The sequence below is a fragment of the Glycine soja genome, chromosome 16 (genome assembly GCF_004193775.1).
Source record: "Glycine soja cultivar W05 chromosome 16, ASM419377v2, whole genome shotgun sequence".
Taxonomy (NCBI): Eukaryota; Viridiplantae; Streptophyta; class Magnoliopsida; order Fabales; family Fabaceae; genus Glycine; species Glycine soja.
This window is the reverse complement of record NC_041017.1, coordinates 11,682,465-11,700,866: the sequence shown is the minus strand read 5'-3', so window position 1 is coordinate 11,700,866 and position 18,402 is coordinate 11,682,465. Positions and strand designations below refer to the sequence as shown.

Sequence of the window (18,402 nt, the reverse complement as noted above, 5' to 3'; positions counted from 1 at the left end):
AAAAACATATTTTGCAAAAAAGGATAAAAACAACTTAACCAAACACTTTGTTCTCAAAGAACTACGTAGGTCTGATTTCCTTATCACAAATTGAGGAATACGTAGGAGCAAGGGAAACACCCTCGTCGACCACAAAAAGATAAAAATATAAAAATTAAAAAAAGAAATAAAGACGTAAAAGGGAATATAAAAATTGAAGTCATATTTGCACATTTGATTAAAGGCTGCTGTCTTTTGTGACGGACGTGTGGGGTGCTAATACCTTCCCCGTGAGTAAATACAACTCCCGAATCTTTCATTTAAAGTTTGTAGACCTTGTCTTTTCCGGCTTTTCCGACGTTTTCCTCAAATAAACGTTGGTGGCGACTCCGCGTGTATTCCTTTCTTGGAAGACGCATCCCGCGAGTCACGCGTCGCCTTCCCGCCGAAGGGTAGGTTGCAACATTTAGCATTGAGAGATTTTGAGAGATATAAGTGAGAAGAAGAAAGAAGAGAAAATGAGGTTGGGGCGCCATCGAATTGCGACCGTAATTGACTTCTACATCGTTCTTCATTTGGTGTTCTTCGTTCATCATCTAGTTAGTCTTTGTTTTAAGGATTTGGATACGATCTATGCACCCTTAGGGGTCCTTAACACACAACTTTCTAACTTTAAAGAACTACGTAGGTCTAAATTCCTCATTACACTTGAGGATACGTAGGAGCAAGGGTAACACCCTTGTCGACCCCCCCAAAAGTAAAAAGATACAAAAGGGAAAATAAACAATTTTGAAGTCACGTTGCGCACACTCGATTAAAGGCCACCATCCCTTGTGACGGGCGTGTGGGGTGCTAATACCTTCCCCATGCGTAAACAACTCCCGAACCCTTATTTTTGAAATTCGTAGACCTTTCTTTTTTGTTTTTTTTCTAATGTTTTCCTTGAATAAACATTGGTGGCAACTCCCGCACATTATCCTTTTTGGAAGATGCACATCATTATCTCGCCTTGCCCTCCCGCCAAAGGGTTGGTTGCGACAAACACTTTTCTCAAGGTAAACGCTAGTTAGGTTATTGTATAATTCACAACTCACAACACAAGTAATTGTCATATCAAGTGTTAACCACACACTTATTCACAACCATAAGCCCCACGTGTGTCAAATAACCTTCCAAATAATGGACATAAGCCCTGCCTACAGTTGCTTGTTAGGCCGGCCTTGGATCCACTCGGTTGGGGTGGTCCCGTCAACGCTGCACCAGAAATTAAAGTTTGTAGTGGAAGGGCAACTGGTTATAGTATCGGGGGAGGAAGACATATTGGTAAGTTGTTTGTCTTCTATGTCGTATGTTGAGGCTGCAGAGGAGTCATTGGAAACATCATTCCAAGCACTGGAAATTGTGAGTAGTGCTTATGTGGAATCTCCTCTGGTGTAGCCACGCTTATCTGGTGTCGCTTTGATGGTGGCTCGGGTTATGTTGAGGGACGGATATGAGCCCGGAATGGGTTTAGGTTGAAACGGGGATGGCACGACAAGCTTGGTGGAGTTCGTTGAGAATCATGGAAGGTTCGGGTTGGGCTATGAGCCTTCACATTCCAAAAAGAGGAGGGTTGCCTTCGAAAGGAAGGAGAGAAGCCTGGCCTATCTACAAGGACATGGACTACAAGTGGAAAGGGTCCCCATTTGTCACATCAGTGAAAGTTTTGTTAGCGCAGGATGGATGCGCAAGGATTAGGTTGCGGTGATAGACGAAGGAACCCCTCAAGACTGACCAAATTGGGTGCAGCCATGTCCTCCTGGCTTTGAATTGGGGAATTGGCAAATTGTTGAACAACCCAAGATTTTCATGACAAATTCAATGTAATCCAATAGTTCCAATCCTATTGCTGGGCCTAAGCTTTAGGGTCTGCTTCCTGTTAGGCATATCTCTTTCTTTAATGTTCCCATAATTATAATACACAACCTTTTCCATTTGATGTGTTCCCTCTCGCACTTTCCTCTATTTTCATTCTTCTGCATATTTATTTTTGTTGCGATTAAATGATTTTTACCTCTCCCTTGTGGTATTTTGGTGCTTTATTTGTTATTTTCTTTGCAATGTTTGTGAGATAAATTGTTTGCAAACCCATGATCAAAAGGCTTGGATTGGTGGTTGCAATAGATGGCTCTAGGCCTATCTTTGATTCTGTTGTAAATTTGCATGTCATATTGTTCTTTATCCCTTTTTTTTACATGTTTTAACAAGTGCCCATCAACTGTTTGATAAAATGCCACAATGACCATTCCATGTGTTGTCTTGAAATTTGAATGAGTAATGAGCTTTATGCATGTCCAGCCATCATTTTAGATGTATGAACAACTTAGGTTGATAGATTAAATGTCGAGAGCATGAACTAAGCTTGGAAATCTAGATGTTGCTTTAAATACAAATGCATGGGTTACATGAACACGTAAAATTGATTGGGTGGAATTAGTCTAATTGTTGGTTAAACTTGCTACACCATGATGGGCACATTGCACCTAGATTGCTGTAGAATGTTAATGTCTTTCAAAATAATACGCACTAAGTTGTGATTGGTTCTATTAGTTGCATGATAACACATGCAATTAGCAAAAAAAAAAAAAAAGAGAAGAAAAAAAAGAAAAAAAAACACCCAAAGTTGATTGACTTCTTGCTTGCTTAGGATAACTGAAATATTGGTTGCGTATTTCATGCAAACTAACTTTTTATGGATGTGTCGTTGTAGGCAATGGCTCCAAAGAAGCTTTTCACTAAAAGGGCAAGGAAGGACGCCGCAGGGGAGGGATCTAGTGCAGCCCCACAAGCAGAGATTGAGTTTGACGGACACCGTTTTTGAAGTGAGGAGCATCAGCGCCGCTTCGAAGCAATCAAGGGTTGGTCTTTTCTCAAAGAGAGACGGGTCAAAGTCCAACTAAGGGAGGGGGAATACATAAAATTCCAGGAGGAGGTTTCCTGGAGGCAATGGACTCAACTGACAGAGCCTATGGCTAAATATGACCCAGAGATAGTCATGGAATTCTATGCAAATGCCTGGCCCACCGAAGAAGGAGTCATGGATAAGCGCTCCTGGGTGTGGGGCCAATGGATCCCCTATGATGAAGATGCTATCAACCAGTTCCTGGGGCATCCATTGGTTCTAGAGGAGGGACAACATTATGAGTTCAGTGAGAGAAGAAATCAGGTCTCAGGATTTGATGAGGAGGCCATATGCCAGTTACTGTGCTCCCCGGGACAGGTCTTTGCACGAAGCGTGATGGGAAGGCGGGTGCGGATCATGCGCACTAGCATGACTACCTTGACACAGATCTGGATGACACTTCTCCTCAGCAACATCCTTCCTAGCGACCATAATTTTGATCTCTCGCTGCCTAAATGTCAGCTGGTCTATGCTATTATGACCTAGGTTAGTGTTCATGTAGCCCAACTTATCTCGGATGTCATTTACTAATTTGCAGGTATCATGCCTCCTAGACACCCAGTGGACCCAGAAAAGTCCAATAGAGCACTGGGATTTCCAACCTTGATCACAGGTCTCTGCCAGTTCTATGGGGGTGCTGGTTACACCCACAAAGCTAATCCGGCCTCCCATTAACAATAGGTCTTTCATTGAGAAGTACTGTATGGCAAGGTAGGCATAGGAGCTGGGGCAGGACCAGCAGCAGCAGCCGGCTGCAGACGCACCATCGCCACCTCTACAGCAGCCACCATCTCTAGAGTCCATCTCGGCTCACATGCAGAGGATGTAGCTCTATATGCAGCATTTGGCTGACCAGTAGGCAGCCAACCATAGGGGCCAAGTGCAGTTGAATGACAACTTCTACCAGTATACCCTGCACTAGCAACGCTAGGACCTCAGCCCTTACCCATGGTCGACTCCTGAGCAATTCAGGGCCACTGTTGCATGGCCTGGGGACATGCCTAATTTTCAGGTCGGGGCAGGTCCCTCAAGGCCTCGGGAGATGAGGATGAAGCTGAGGAAGACGGTGACATGGTGGATGTGATGGATTTCTTCCTCTGAGGAGACTGAGCCTCTCTTGACCAGGACCTCCTAAATTTGTGAACTTGACTTTATTTTATTTATTGCTTTCAGTATTTTGTTATGTTATTTCGTTGTGATGTTAGTTTGAAACGAAAAAAATAAACAAAAAACTTACGCGTGGTTTCTTTTTTTATTTTTTCGTGTGCCCTTTGTTCTTTTGGTAATGTAGTCTCAGATTATAACTTTTCCTGTGTTTCAAACCTTCCCTAAAAACTAACATGCTTTTTAAAAGGGAACAATCACCAATTTTCATTGGAAAGTTTGCAGATCAAAACACAAAAGGTTTTTTTGAAAAAGAAATGTGTACCTAAAGGGTGAGAACAATGAAAGACTTTCCCGAATGCCAAAATGGACTCGGATGTTTTGTATCACTTGATAAAAGAGCAATCATTGAATCACTGATTTGGCTTGAATGTGGAAACGAACCCTAAGCCTTAGTGATCGCATGACCATAAATTTTATGTTGAGTGTCCACATGGGTATGTTTTGTGATTGATTTTGCATGAATTTCTTATTATCATAATATGCGATTCATGGGGATGATCTGGGCTTTCCTTTCTTTCTAAGCCCTTGGCCAAATAGCTGTCCCAATATACATTATTTTCTGCCATTTGCAAGCCTTTGGGCCAAATATTGATTTTTTTTTCCAGAACCTTAACCTAGGATAGAAGTTTCCAACCTTACCCCGGGATAAGAAAGAAGGGGTATCTTCCAAAGGGGGTTTCTATCATCTTTTGGTTAGCGATGTTCATCAAAACAAAAATTAGAAAAACATACAAAGAACAAAAACCACAAAGAAAGAAAAAAAAAAGAGAAAAAAAGAAGGAAAAAGAAAGGAAACAAAAAAAATCAATCAATCAAAATAGAAAAGAGCAAAAGGAAAATAGAAAAGGGAAAACAAGTTCTTTGGATCAAACAATGTTTGAACCATGTACAGAGTTGTTGTAAAGAGTAAAAAGGAGGGGAAACAATAGTAACTTGGTTAAGACATGAGGGGATAGGGAGTTATCGCTCGTTTAAGTTACTAACCAAATCTTTGTGCCTGCTCTCTGATGTGTCATTATTTTCTCCTATTTCTTACCCCTTTCTGTCACCATTTTAATTACTGATTAGCCTTAATTGTCAAATAAATTATGCAGTTTTATCATTTGGGCCTACTTGACTAATTCTGTGTTTTAATTTAATTTCAGGAGAATTACAAGCAATTGGGCTGAACCGGCTTGGACTTGAAGAGAGCAGACAATTTTATTTGTCGTCCAGTTTTATTTTATTTCGTTTTTGGGTTGTATTTTTGTAATTGGGCCACCAGATCTTATTGGGCCCAAAAATCATATTTGTAAGCTTTGGGGCCTAGGGACCTTTAGTGAGCCCAGCTGCTAGGGTTTTAGGGTGGTTTGGTTACTGTTCACGTAGAGAGATTGTAGGGTTTCATTTTCAATTTTTCGTGTTACTGTTCACGCGCATGGTACTGTTCACGTAGCAACTCCATTTTCGTTTTCTGCTTCAAATTCCAGTTTTGTTTTCTACTTTTAATTCCAGTTTCGTTTTCATTTCTGTCTTCTAATTTCAGTTCCTTTTCTGCCTTTGATTTCCTATTCGTTTCTGCATTTCGTTTCCAATTGCAATTTCATTTTCGGTTTCTGTTTGTAGATTCATTTTCATTTCTATGTTGCAATTAGTTTTCAGTTTTTGTTATTGTTTCTGCTGTTAATGGAAGGCTGAATCTCTAGTGTTGTTTTCTCTTGAGGATTAAGCATAGCTCTCTTTGAGGTTTTGTTATTAATATTAAATTATGATCAGTTTTCCCCTTCACCAATTATTCTGTATTTGTTGCTGATATTATTCATCCATGCATGCTTAATGCTTGATTAATTGTCTCTGTGCTTAATTAATGGACATGTGAGAGGAATTAATTGGTGTATGTGTTGCTTAATCACATAATGACAGCCTTGTGTTAATTTTCGCTTAGTAAATTAATTTCGGGTTGGATTAAGTGGTTGAACTGATTAGGGATAAATTCTCGTAACCTAGGATAAGAGACTGGCTTTTGAATCAAGGGGAAACAATATGTTTTAGTTTTGTTATTTTTTAATTCAAGTTGCTTGCTGTTTAAATTACAAAAACAAACCAACCCCCCCATTTCGTTACTATTTTATTATTATGTTATAAACATTTGTTTGATCATTGCTCACTGGGAGACGACCTAGGATCACTTCCTAGATACGACATTTTAATGTTTATTTGATTCCGGTACGACTCCGATCACTCTCCTACTCACACAAAAAGAAGGGGGAAAGACCAGAGCAACCAAAACCAATTTCCTACAAAGTCCGACCTTAGAAAGTCCTATTGATCCATGATGATTATGCATATTATCTTTGATTTGATGGGAAATGACTTGCAAAATCAATTTGGAATTAAGACGAAACACTTGCCTGTGTGAAGCTTTATACACTAATTGAGCCCGTACCCGAATCAAATAAACATTAAAAATGCAGTATCTAGGAAGTGATCTTAGGTTGTCTCCCAACAAGCAATGGTCAACCAAACATTCATAACAGATAGTAATAAAACAGTAACGAATGGGGGGGGGGGGGGGTTTGTTTGTTTGTGTAAATTAAACCGCAAGCAAATTCGAATTAAAGAAATAACAGAATTAAAACATGTTGTTCCCCCTTGATTCACAAGCAAGTCTCTTATCCTAGGTTACGAGGATTTATCCCTAATCAGTTCAACCACTTAATCCAACCCTAAATTAAATTACTAAGCGAAAATTAACATAAGGTTGTCATTATGTGATTAAGCAACACATACACCAATTAATTGTAGAAAACAAATTTTATTGCTACGTGAATAGTGCGCATGAACAGTAAAAACTGGAATTGCAAAACCCTAAAATTATTCTCCTCTCCAAAAACTCTCTTAAACTAAAACCCTGGTCCTGTTATATAGGTCCTCAGCCCTAAAGCTTACAAATCTGTTTTAAGTCCAAGCCCATAAACGAAATAAAATAAAATCTGGACAAGATAAGATAAGATTGGATGAAATAAAATCTGGACGAAATAAAATCTAGATGAAATAAAATCTGGATAAGATAAGATTGGATAAAATAAAAGTGTCTGCCCTCTTCAAGTCCAAGCCCAATTCCGGATTCAAGCCCAATTGCTTATAATTCTCCTCAAATTAAATTAAAAACACAAAATTAGTCAAGTAGGTCCTAATGATAAAGCTGCATAATTAATTTGACAATTAAGGCTAATCAGTAATTAAAATGATGACAAAAAGGTTTAAGAAATAGGAAAAAATAATGACACATCAAATCCCCCCACACTTAGCCTTTTGCACTCTTGGGCAAAATTTAAAAACAAAGCAAGGAACAAATCCAGAGACATTAAAGAGAAACAAACAAACACAAAAACAATTACATATTTCTCAATGAATCTTAAGGAATGAAAGGAATGGGCAACATCCAACGCGTAGAGAGTTAAAGAATCAAGACAGTCATGAAAATCATCCAAGCATCTCAAACATGGCAAGATAGTCAATCAACTCAAGAATGAAAAGTGATAAAGCCTCATAAGATATGCACTCTATCTCTCAAGTGTCTAGGCTACTGTTTACTCTCAGAGCACCCATGGAAACAAACACCACATAGACTTGGCAAGACTCTAAAATTGACAACCACACCACAAACACATGCACATGAGGATCAAAAGGTCTTTTAAGGTTGTAATGGGCCAAGGATAAGGTAGAGGAAAGTATGCGATAAGCAGCTAAAACCCAAAGGAGTAGAGGAGCAATGGGGAATAAGTGGGAACTAAGAAAGAATAATAAACCCCAAAACCAAAATTAAAAATTAAGCTTAAAAAGTAAACCCAAAACAAAATCAAACAAGTCCTTAAACCAATCTAAGTCTTCAAACCAAGACCTCATTTATTCAACTTCATTCTTTTTCTTCTTTTTTTTTTCGTTTTTTTTAACGTGAACATTAGCATTTGAAAGCATTTGAAAATAAAGCAACAATTAGGCAATATATGTATATACATCAAGCATGGCCAAAATACATCATCAAGCATGGCCAACAAAAACATATCATCCAATGAAACATACCCCCCCACACTTATTCCCAAAACAATTCCAAAGCTCCAAAATTCCTTAAGGGTAGGGTGAGATCATGGTTTTTCACTTAAGGCTTGTAATGAGCTTCAAAACAAAGAAAGGGGAACATAGGCTCAAAGGGGCTATCAAAGGAATTAATTCAAGGTAGGCTCATTTGGCTAGAGGCTTATAAGAACAAAATGCCTAAATCATCTCCCAACATGCATGTGAAGCAAGAGGTATCAACAAGAGTCAAGCCAAGGCTATTGTGCAAGCAATCAATGGGGCAAAACACACCGAATAAAATAGATGATGATGGCTCAAATTCTCACCAAGGGTAAATCTATCACTTTCAATTCGAACTTTCAAAACTAACTTGACATGTAGAGAAAAACAAGGATTTCAATTCACAAAATGCCAAGAAACTCCTATTTCAAAAACAATTACCCATTACCTGTACATAACCTATAATTCAAAGAGAAACATCCAATGTTGTACACAAAACATAAAACCAAAATAACAAAATTATAAAACCAAAATAACAAAATTAACCTAGAAAACCCCAAATAAAAAAAAAATTAACCTAGAAAACCCCAACTAAAGAACAATCTCCCCCTCACACTTAAACAACACATTGTCCTCAATGTAGCACAATCATAAGATCAAGAGCAATCAAAACAATCAATAAATTTGGACAAGTGCAATAAAAGTAAAGAAGGAGATGGAAAAAGAAAACTCCCTAAGTCATGATAGAAGAGAAGTAGGGTGAAGTAAGGAGGTCTCCTCCACCACTACATCCACTAAGGAGGGATTTGTGAGGAATGGTTTCAGCCGATGTCCATTGACCTTGAAGCTCTTATCTGTGGATTCACTTTTGATCTCAACTATACCATAAGGAAAAACATTAGTCACCACAAAAGGACCAATCCACTTTGACCTCAACTTACCACTCATGAGTCCGAGCCTAGAGTTATACAATAGAACTTTCTATCCATCCATGAAGTCCTTCTTAGCTATCAAGCTGTCATGGAACTTCTTGGTCTTCTCTAGAATTTGGAATTCTCATAGGCTTCCAAATGGATCTCATCTAGCTCTCTTAGTTGCAACTTCCTTTCCTCTCTAGCCTGATCAATAGAGAAGTTGCAGGTCTTTACAGCCCAGTAGGCTTTGTGCTTTATCTCTATAGGAAGATGACATGCCTTGCCAAAGACAACCCGATAAGGAGACATTCCTATGGGTGATTTGTAGGCAGTCCTATGTGCCCAAAGAGCATCATCCAGCCTGGTGCTCCAATCCTTTCTGTTCGGCTGCACAATCTTCTCCAAGATCCTTTTTATCTCCCTGTTTGAAATCTCAGGCTGCCCATTAGTTTGGGGGTGGTAAGGGGTGGAAATTCTGTGCACGACCCCATACTTTCTGAGCAAGGCATACATGGATCTGTTACAAAAATGGGTGCCTTGATCACTAACGATGGCTCTAGGGACTCCAAACCTGCAAAACAGATTAGATCTAACAAAATCCACAACAACCTTAGCATCGTTAGTTCTGGTGGGTTTGGCTTCCACCTATTTTGAAACATAATCAACAACAAGGAGAATATAAACAAAACCAAAAGAGACAGGGAACGACCCCATAAAGTCTATACCCCAAACATCAAACACCTCACAGAACAACATGGGTTGTTGAGGCAATTTCTGTCTCCATGAAAGTTAGCCGCCTGCTCTCTGACAAGGCTCACAAGTGCTACAGATTCTCCATGCATCCTTGATGTTGGTGGGCCAATAGAAACTGTAGTCAAGCACCTTGTGAGCTGTCCTCTGTATGCCAAGATGGCCACCTGGGGCGGAAGAATGATAGAATTGCAGGACCGAGTCGATCTCATGGTCTGGAATGCATCTCCTAATAACCTAGTCACTGCACAACTTCCCCAAATAGGGGTCTTCCCAAATATAATGCTTAGCATCGCTCTTAATTTTATCATTTTGAGCTTTAGATGCTAAGGGAGGAAAAATAGAAGCAACCAAATAATTCACAATATTAGCAAACCAAGGAGTGGGGAAGGAATCATAAATACTATATAGAATGTACAAATGGTCATCCGGAAAATCATCCCGAATGGGTGAGTCCTCAGACGCACGCTCAATCCTACTCAGGTGGTCAGCCACGAGGTTCTGCGCACCGCTCTGATCACGGATCTCCAAATCAAACTCTTGGAGCCAAAGCATCCACCTGATCAATCTAGGCTTTGATTCAGCCTTCTTCAACAGGTACTTCAGAGCTACATGGTCAGTATAAACAATAACACGAGTACTAAGTAAATATGAATGAAATTTCTCAAGAGCAAAAACTATCTCTAATAGCTCCTTCTCTATGGTAGTGTAATTTGCTTGGGCAGCATCCAAAGTTCTGGAAGCGTAGTAGATCACCTGAGGCAGCTTGTCAATCTTTTGAGCAAGGACAGCCCCCAATGCGTAATTGGATGCATCACACATTAGCTAAAATGGGGCTGTCCAATCAGGTGCCTGAATGATAGGGGTGGTAGTCACCGCACGCTTTAGGCAATCAAAAGCCTCTTTGCACCAGTCATTAAAATCAAACTCCACCTCCTTTTGCAGCAGCTTGGATAGTGGAAGGGCCACTTTGCTAAAATCCTTGATAAAGCGCCTATAAAACCCTGCATTACCAAGAAAAGAACGAACCTCTCACATGTAAGAGGGGTAAGGCAATTGTAAAATAACAACTATTTTTGCAGGGTCTACCTCTATGCCCCTATTGGAAATGATATGCCTTAAAACTATACCTTGTTCTACCATGAAGTGACATTTTTCAAAATTCAGCACAAGGTTAGTTTCAATGCATCTATTAAGAACTTTATCCAGACTATCCAAATATGCATCAAAGGAGGATTCATAAACAGTAAAATCATCCATAAACACCTCTATGCAACTCTCTAAAAAATCACTGAAAATGCTAAGCATACACCGCTGGAAGGTACCAGGGGCGTTGCATAGGCCAAAGGGCATCCTCCTATAGGCAAAAGTGCCAAAGGGACAGGTGAATGTGGTCTTTTCAGGAGCAATATGAATTTGTAAATAACCAGAAAAACCATCAAGAAAATAGTAATGAGACTTACCTGCCAAGCGCTCAAGCATTTGATCAATGAATGGCAGGCGAAAATGATCTTTTTTGGTCACCTGGTTCAGCCTCTTATAATCAATGTAGACTCGCCAGCTGTTCTGCACTCTTGTGGGGATAAGCTCATCCCTTTCATTCTTAATCACTGTGAGGCCTGTCTTCTTAGGAACCACTTGGACTGGACTCACCCACTGGCTGTCAGAAATGGGGTAGATGATTCTAGCTTGTAAGAGCTTGGTCACTTCCTTTTTCACCACATCTAGAATGACGGGGTTGAGCCGCCGTTGTGGCTACCTCACTGGCTTAGCTTCATCCTCTAAAAGTATCCTATGCATGCAGGTAGATGGGCTAATACCAAGAATGTTTGCTAAAGTCCATCCAATGGCTTTCTTGTGCTTCTTGAGAACTAGCAACAACTTCTCCTCTTGCTCAACAGCAAGGGAGACAAAGATGATCATTGGAAATTTTTCCTTGTCCTCCAAGTAAGCATATTTGAGGGTTGCTGGTAAGGGCTTCAACTCTGGTGTGGGTGATGGCTGAACAGGGGGAGGAACCAGGGTAGGAGAAGAGGAAGGTTCCTCTGCTTGTACCTCATAAAGCAAGTAAGAAGTATATGTACTTCCTGTAGCATGGTTAGTGCGTTTTGACTCTAAAAAATCAACATCAAGAGGTACAACACTCAGAAAATCAGAACCAGACTCAAATTCAAATTCACTCTCAGCATAAAAATCAGATATAGGATCAAATTCAAACTCAGATTCAGATTCAATGCATAAGGAGTGACAAGTATACAAATCAGATAAAAATGGATGTTTCCTACCATGAAGAACAAAATCAAAATCAAACATATAATCATCAACAATCTGATCAATTATCTCAACACGAAAAATAGAATGATCCTCAGATGGATGTTTCATGGGATCAAGAATGTTAAAATGAACAACAATATCACCAAATTCCATAGACAATGTGCCAGCATAAACATCTATCTTGGTTCAGGCTGTTTTCATAAATGGCCTGCCTAAAATAATTGGAACTGAACCATGGGAAAATCCCTCTTCCATATTAAGAACATAAAAATTAACAGGAAAAATAAGTTCACCAACCCGAACCAACACATCCTCTATGAAACCTGCGGGGTATGCAACACTTCTATTTGCCAAATGAATCACCACATCTGTAGATTGCAAAGGTCCAAGAGATTAATAATTGAAAATGGACAGAGGCATGACACTAACTGATGCTCCTAGATCTAGCATGGCATTCTCAAACTTACTGTTCCCAATAATGCAAGGTATACAGAAAGTACCAGGGTCCTTACATTTCTCAGGAATGTGAGGAACAGATTTACCTATCAATGCTGACACATTTCTGCACATGCTAATCCTTTCATTGCCTTTGAGCTTCCTTTTGTGGGTGCACAACTCTTTTAGAAACTTGGCATATCTTGGAATCTGCTTGATGGCATCTAGCAGAGGTATGTTCACCTCTACTTTCCTGAAGGTCTCCAAGATCTCCTTTTCCACTTCTTCCATTTTTTTGTTGGGAATTGCTCTAGGTGGGAATGGAAGAGGAATAGGCTGCTGCAAATCAGAGCTAGTAGAAGGTCCACCTGCATGAAAATTTTTGTTAGCTCCTTGATGATCAGGAAGCTTTCTCTTTTGTGCAACTATCTCATCCTCTTTTTCAGGTGTTGAATGAAGCTTGATAGGTTCAAGTGCAGGTGCTGCTACTGGTGGAGGCACTTGAATTTGCTTGCCAGACCTCAAGGTGATGGCACTCATATTTTTCGGATTCTGCACAGTTTATGAAGGCAATTTGTTAGAATTTTAAGACTGAGCTTGGTTCAACTGAGTAGCCATCTGCCTCATCTGATTTGTCAGAATCTGAATGGAGGCTCTTGTCTCTTGCTGAAATTGCATATTCTGGATGGTCATTTGCCTCACTAACTCTTCTAAGGAAGGTTGAGGAAGAGCCTCAGTTGCTTGTTGTCTTTGTTGTTGCTGCTGTTGTTGCTGCATTGGAGGAGGAACATATGGCTTGCTTGGACCAGTAGCATTCTGGAAGGGCGAGACAGGCTGTTGTTGTTGTGGAGGACTTGCCCATCTCAGATTTGGATGATTCCTCCAACCTGGATTGTATTTGTTGCTTGAAAGATCATAATTAATTTGCTGTTGTTGGTTTTGTTGCTGAGGGGGTCTATTATAAATGTTTGCAGCATAAGCTTCAGGTTGCTCATTGACTCCATATTGCTGCAAAGAAGGACAAAGATCTGTATGGTGATCTGCAGAAGAACATAGACCACAAACTCTTGCAACAGGGGCAGATGTAGATTTCTGATTCATGGCAAGTTGAGTTACTAGGTTGACCAAGGCATCAAGTTTTCCCTCAAGTTTTTTATTTTCAACAGATGAAGATGAATCCGTGGCCACCTCATGGACTTTTCTAAGGATAATAGCATCATTTCTTGCACTGAATTGTTGGGAGTTGGAAGCCATCTTCTCAATCAAATTCCTAGCCTCAGCAGGGGTCATATCACCAAGGGCTCCACCACTAGCAGTATCAATCATACTCCTCTCCATGTTGCTAAGTCCCTCATAGAAATATTGAAGAAGGAGTTGCTCAGAAATCTGGTGGTGAGGACAACTTGCACACAATTTCTTGAATCTTTCCCAGTACTCATACAAGCTCTCTCCACTAAGTTGCCTGATGCCTGAAATGTCTTTTCTGATGGCATTGGTCTTAGATGCAAGGAAGAATTTCTCCAAGAACACCCTCTTAAGGTCATCCCAGCTGGTAATGGACCTGGGAGCAAGGTAGTACAACCAATCTTTTGCCACTTCCTCCAAAGAATGAGGAAAAGCCTTTAGAAAGATATGATCTTCCTGGACATCAGGGGGCTTCATGGTGGAACAAACAATATGGAACTCCTTAAGATGCTTATGAGGATCTTCACCTACAAGACCATGAAACTTGGGAAGCAAATGTATTAGTCCAGTCTTGAGAACATATGGAGCACCCTCATCAGGATATTGAATGCACAAGCTTTCATAAGTGAAATTAGGTGCAACCATCTCCCTAAGAGTCCTCTCTCAAGGTGGAGGTTGAGCCATGTTCTCAGTATGAAAATTAACAGCCGAATGCTCAAAATCAAAATATTCAGAATCACCAGCAATAGGATACTCAGAATGCTCAAAATGCTCAAAATGCATAGAATGATCAGGATGCACACTATGCCTAACTAATCTATGAAAGATTCTATCTATTTCAGGATCAAAGGGTTGTAAATCACCTGGATTGCCCCTAGTCATGCACTATATGCAGCAAATCATGTATCTCTCAACAAGCACCTAACAAGGGGGGTAAAACTACAGCTATACTCAAACGATATCCAAATGAGCTGAAATTTTGTGAGCAACACCCTAAAATCATGAAAAGATAGCACAAAAAATTTCAAAAAAAAAAATCACTAACTATGAAAACTACCTAAGAAAAGTTTAGAAAAATAGGACAATAATACTTGAAAAATAAAAAAAAAATTAGTAAACGGATAATTTTTCATGTTTGGGAGACCCCAATGCCAGTTGTCATAGTATGGGAAATTTTTTTCTACCCCAAATGCATATATAATAATAGCCATTCTGATACCCGAAGCAAAAGTTATGGCCATTTTAAGTTTTGCTAAAAATAAGTTCCCAAAATTTTTGTCTCTCAAATACTGCCACACCAAGTGCTCCTAGTATTTTTCACACAAAACATGGATCAAAAGAAATTACCACACAAAAAATCAGCCAAAAATAACAACTCTAACTATCAAAACAAAAATCGCCAATTAAATTGCAAAATCAGTCGCTAGTTCTCAGTCGCTAATCACTGTTCACAGCAAAACACAAAACTGAAACAGTCGCTAAAATAGTCGCTAAACAGGGAACGCAACTGAAATGCAAAACAAAACGCTACACAAAACAAAACAACACACACTCACAACCTAAACGACAGAGCTACACACAAAAAGCTAAACACTATTATGAACCTTTGGCCCACTGCTCCCCAGCAACGACGCCAAATTTGATCGAGGCCGTACCCGAATCAAATAAACATTAAAAATGCAGTATCTAGGAAGTGATCCTAGGTCATCTGCCAACGAGCAATGGTCAACCAAACGTTCATAACAGATAGTAATAAAACAGTAACGAATTGGGGGAGTTTGTTTGTTTGTGTAAATTAAATCGAAAGCAAATTCGAATTAAAGAAATAACAAAATTAGAACATGTTGTTCCCCCTTGATTCACAAGCAAGTCTCTTATCCTAGGTTACGAGGATTTATCCCTAATCAGTTCAACCACTTAATCCAACCATAAATTAAATTACTAAGCAAAAATTAACATAAGGCTGTCATTATGTGATTAAGCAACACATACACCAATTAATCATGAACGAAACTGATCATTAAGCATGAACGTAAATTAAGCGCAGAGACAATTAATCAAGCACTAAGTATGCATGGATTAATAGCAACAATTAAAGAGCAATTGGTGAAGAGGAAAAACTGATCAGAATTCAATAGTAATAACAAAACCTCAAAAAGAGTTGTGCTTGATCCTCTAGAGAAAACAACGTTGGAGACTTAGCCTTCCATTAATTAGCAGAAAACGAAATTGCAATTGGAAGTAGAAAACAAAATTGAAGATTGAAGCAGAAAACGAAATTGTAGAAAATGAATTTTATTGTTACTTGAACAGTGCGCATAAACAGTAAAAACTGGATTTGCAAAACCCTAAAATGATTCTCCTATCCCAAAACTCTCTTAAACTAAAACCCTGGAGTTGTTATATAGGTCCTCTGCCCCAAAGCTTACAAATTTGTTTTAAGTCCAAGCGCATAAACGAAATAAAATAAAATCAGGACAAGATAAGATAAGATTAGATGAAATAAAATTTGGACGAAATAAAATCTAGATGAAATAAAATTTGGATAAGATAAGATTGGATAAAATAAAATTGTCTGCTCTCTTCAAGTCCAAGCCAAATTCCAGATTCAAGCCCAATTGCATATAATTCTCCTAAAATTAAATTAAAAACACAAAATTAGTCAAGTAGGCCCAAATGATAAAACTGCATAATTAATTTGACAATTAAGGCTAGTAAGTAATTAAAATGGTGACAAAAAGGGTTAAGAAATAGGAGAAAATAATGACACATCATACACCTTGTGCAGTTTTCCTCTGTTCGGTTGGACCCAATGTTTCTTCTAATATTCTTTTAGAAACAAAATGCAATTGTCTTAAATCTCATTTTTGGTTATGGGAAATTCTATCTGCATGCTTTCATTCCTCATTAGTCGCATTGTTTTTTTTTTAAAAAATGTGTGTTCTTCTGATCAGTTTGGGGGTTTGTTTCTTTACTAAGTGTGTTCCCGTTTTAGTGAGAGATTTCAAGACTTCAGTCTCTTTTGTCTTTACATTTTCAAGACTTCAATGTCTTCTGTCTTTACATTTCAAGACTTCAATGTCCTTTGTCTTTACATTTCAAGACTTCAATGTCTTTTGTCTTTACATTTCAAGACTTCAATGTCTTCTCTCTTTACATTTCAAGACTTCAATGTCTTCTGTCTTTACATTTCCAAGACTTCAATATCTTCTGTCTTTACATTCCAATACTTCAATGTCTTGTGTCTTTACATTTCAAGACTTCAATGTCTTCTGTCTTTACATTTCAAGACTTCAATGTCTCCTATTTTGTTGTGCAAGACTACAATGTCTTTTAGTTAGAACTTTTGATACTTCATTCATTTATTCTTTTTACAGGTTTCGCTTCTTGGGTTTTTCGCTAGTTGTTGGTCGAATAGCAAGATCACTTGGATGAAATTAGTGTCCTTATCTTTACTTACCTTTTCATTTTCAATAAAAGATAAGTAAAGAAGGGCAACTGTCAGACCCTAATTTCGTCCGGGAACTATCATTCGCTGATGTTTTGATTCTCGCTAACTGAAAGGTATTGTTTGACACCAGTTTCTGCACAAGGCATGAGATCATTCGACGTTTTGGTCAAGGATGCGGAAAATACCCAAGGGGAAGGGCAAAAGGGTCATTCTAGGAAATTTTCTGGACCCTGGCTCGCCCAGGCTAGCCTCTGGCTCGCCTGGGCCCCCATATTGCTTAGAGGTGAAGGAACCAGCTAGCCTGGGCGAGCTGCAAGTCCATCAAGTGCCCTTTATTGTTGTAAATAGACGTGAGGGAGGCTGAGTAAAGGGTTCCAAGGTTTAGCATTGAGAGATTTTGAGAGAAAGAAGTAAGAAGAAGAAGAAAGAAGAGAAAACGAGGCCGAGGCCCCACCGAATTGTGATCGTAATTGACTTCTACATTGTTCTTCATTCGTCATCCGGTTAGTTTTTATTTTAAGGATTTGGATACGATCTATGCACCCTTAGGGGTCCTTTTTGTTATTTTGTGCATCTTGATCTTCATCTCCTTCTCCCATCATTAGTAATCTCTTTTCTTCTTGTAAAGTAAACTTCAACCGATCATTAATGTCGTAAATCATCTTTTTAAAGAGATTGAAAGTTAATGAATAAAACTTGTCATACCCTAATTTCGTCCGGGGACCATTGTTTGATGGCATACAACCTTTGCTTGACCGCTTAGAGGTACTTGGCACCCATTGTTGCACAATACGTGAAGTTCCATAACATGTCGGAACTCAAAAGGAAGCATTGTTACGCAATCCGCGAGGTTCCGTAACATTCCGAAAGCCAAAAAAGGGATGATTACGTAATCCGTAAGGTTCCGTAACATTACGGAAGGAAAACAAGTATTGTTACGGAATTTGTAAATTTCCGTAATGTTACAGAAAAAGAATCAACAAAAAAAGGCAGGGGGTGTATTTAGTAAACAGGGGGGGTGCAAATAGCAACCAGGCCCACTTGGTCCTTCCAGGATATTCCTCCAGAAGGCGGTTGCTTCTGGAGGAAGCAACCTAGCCCACCTGGGCGAGCTGAGCTCGCCTGGGCGAGCTGGGTGGCGAGCTCCTCCCTCATTTTCCTATAAATAGGGGGAGGAGTCAAGGAGAAAAACGTTCAGCCCTCCTGGTATCTTGGGATCACTTGAAATTATTGAAAAAATCGTTTTC

General features: G+C 39.3%; 1 non-coding gene across 1 annotated transcript; it reads left to right on the top strand.

Annotated features, from left to right (window-relative positions):
* Positions 1-13,903: 13,903 nt before the first annotated feature.
* Positions 13,904-14,010, top strand: LOC114391365. The gene has a single exon (XR_003662155.1). It is a non-coding gene; the product is annotated as a small nucleolar RNA R71 (small nucleolar RNA).
* Positions 14,011-18,402: the final 4,392 nt, after the last annotated feature.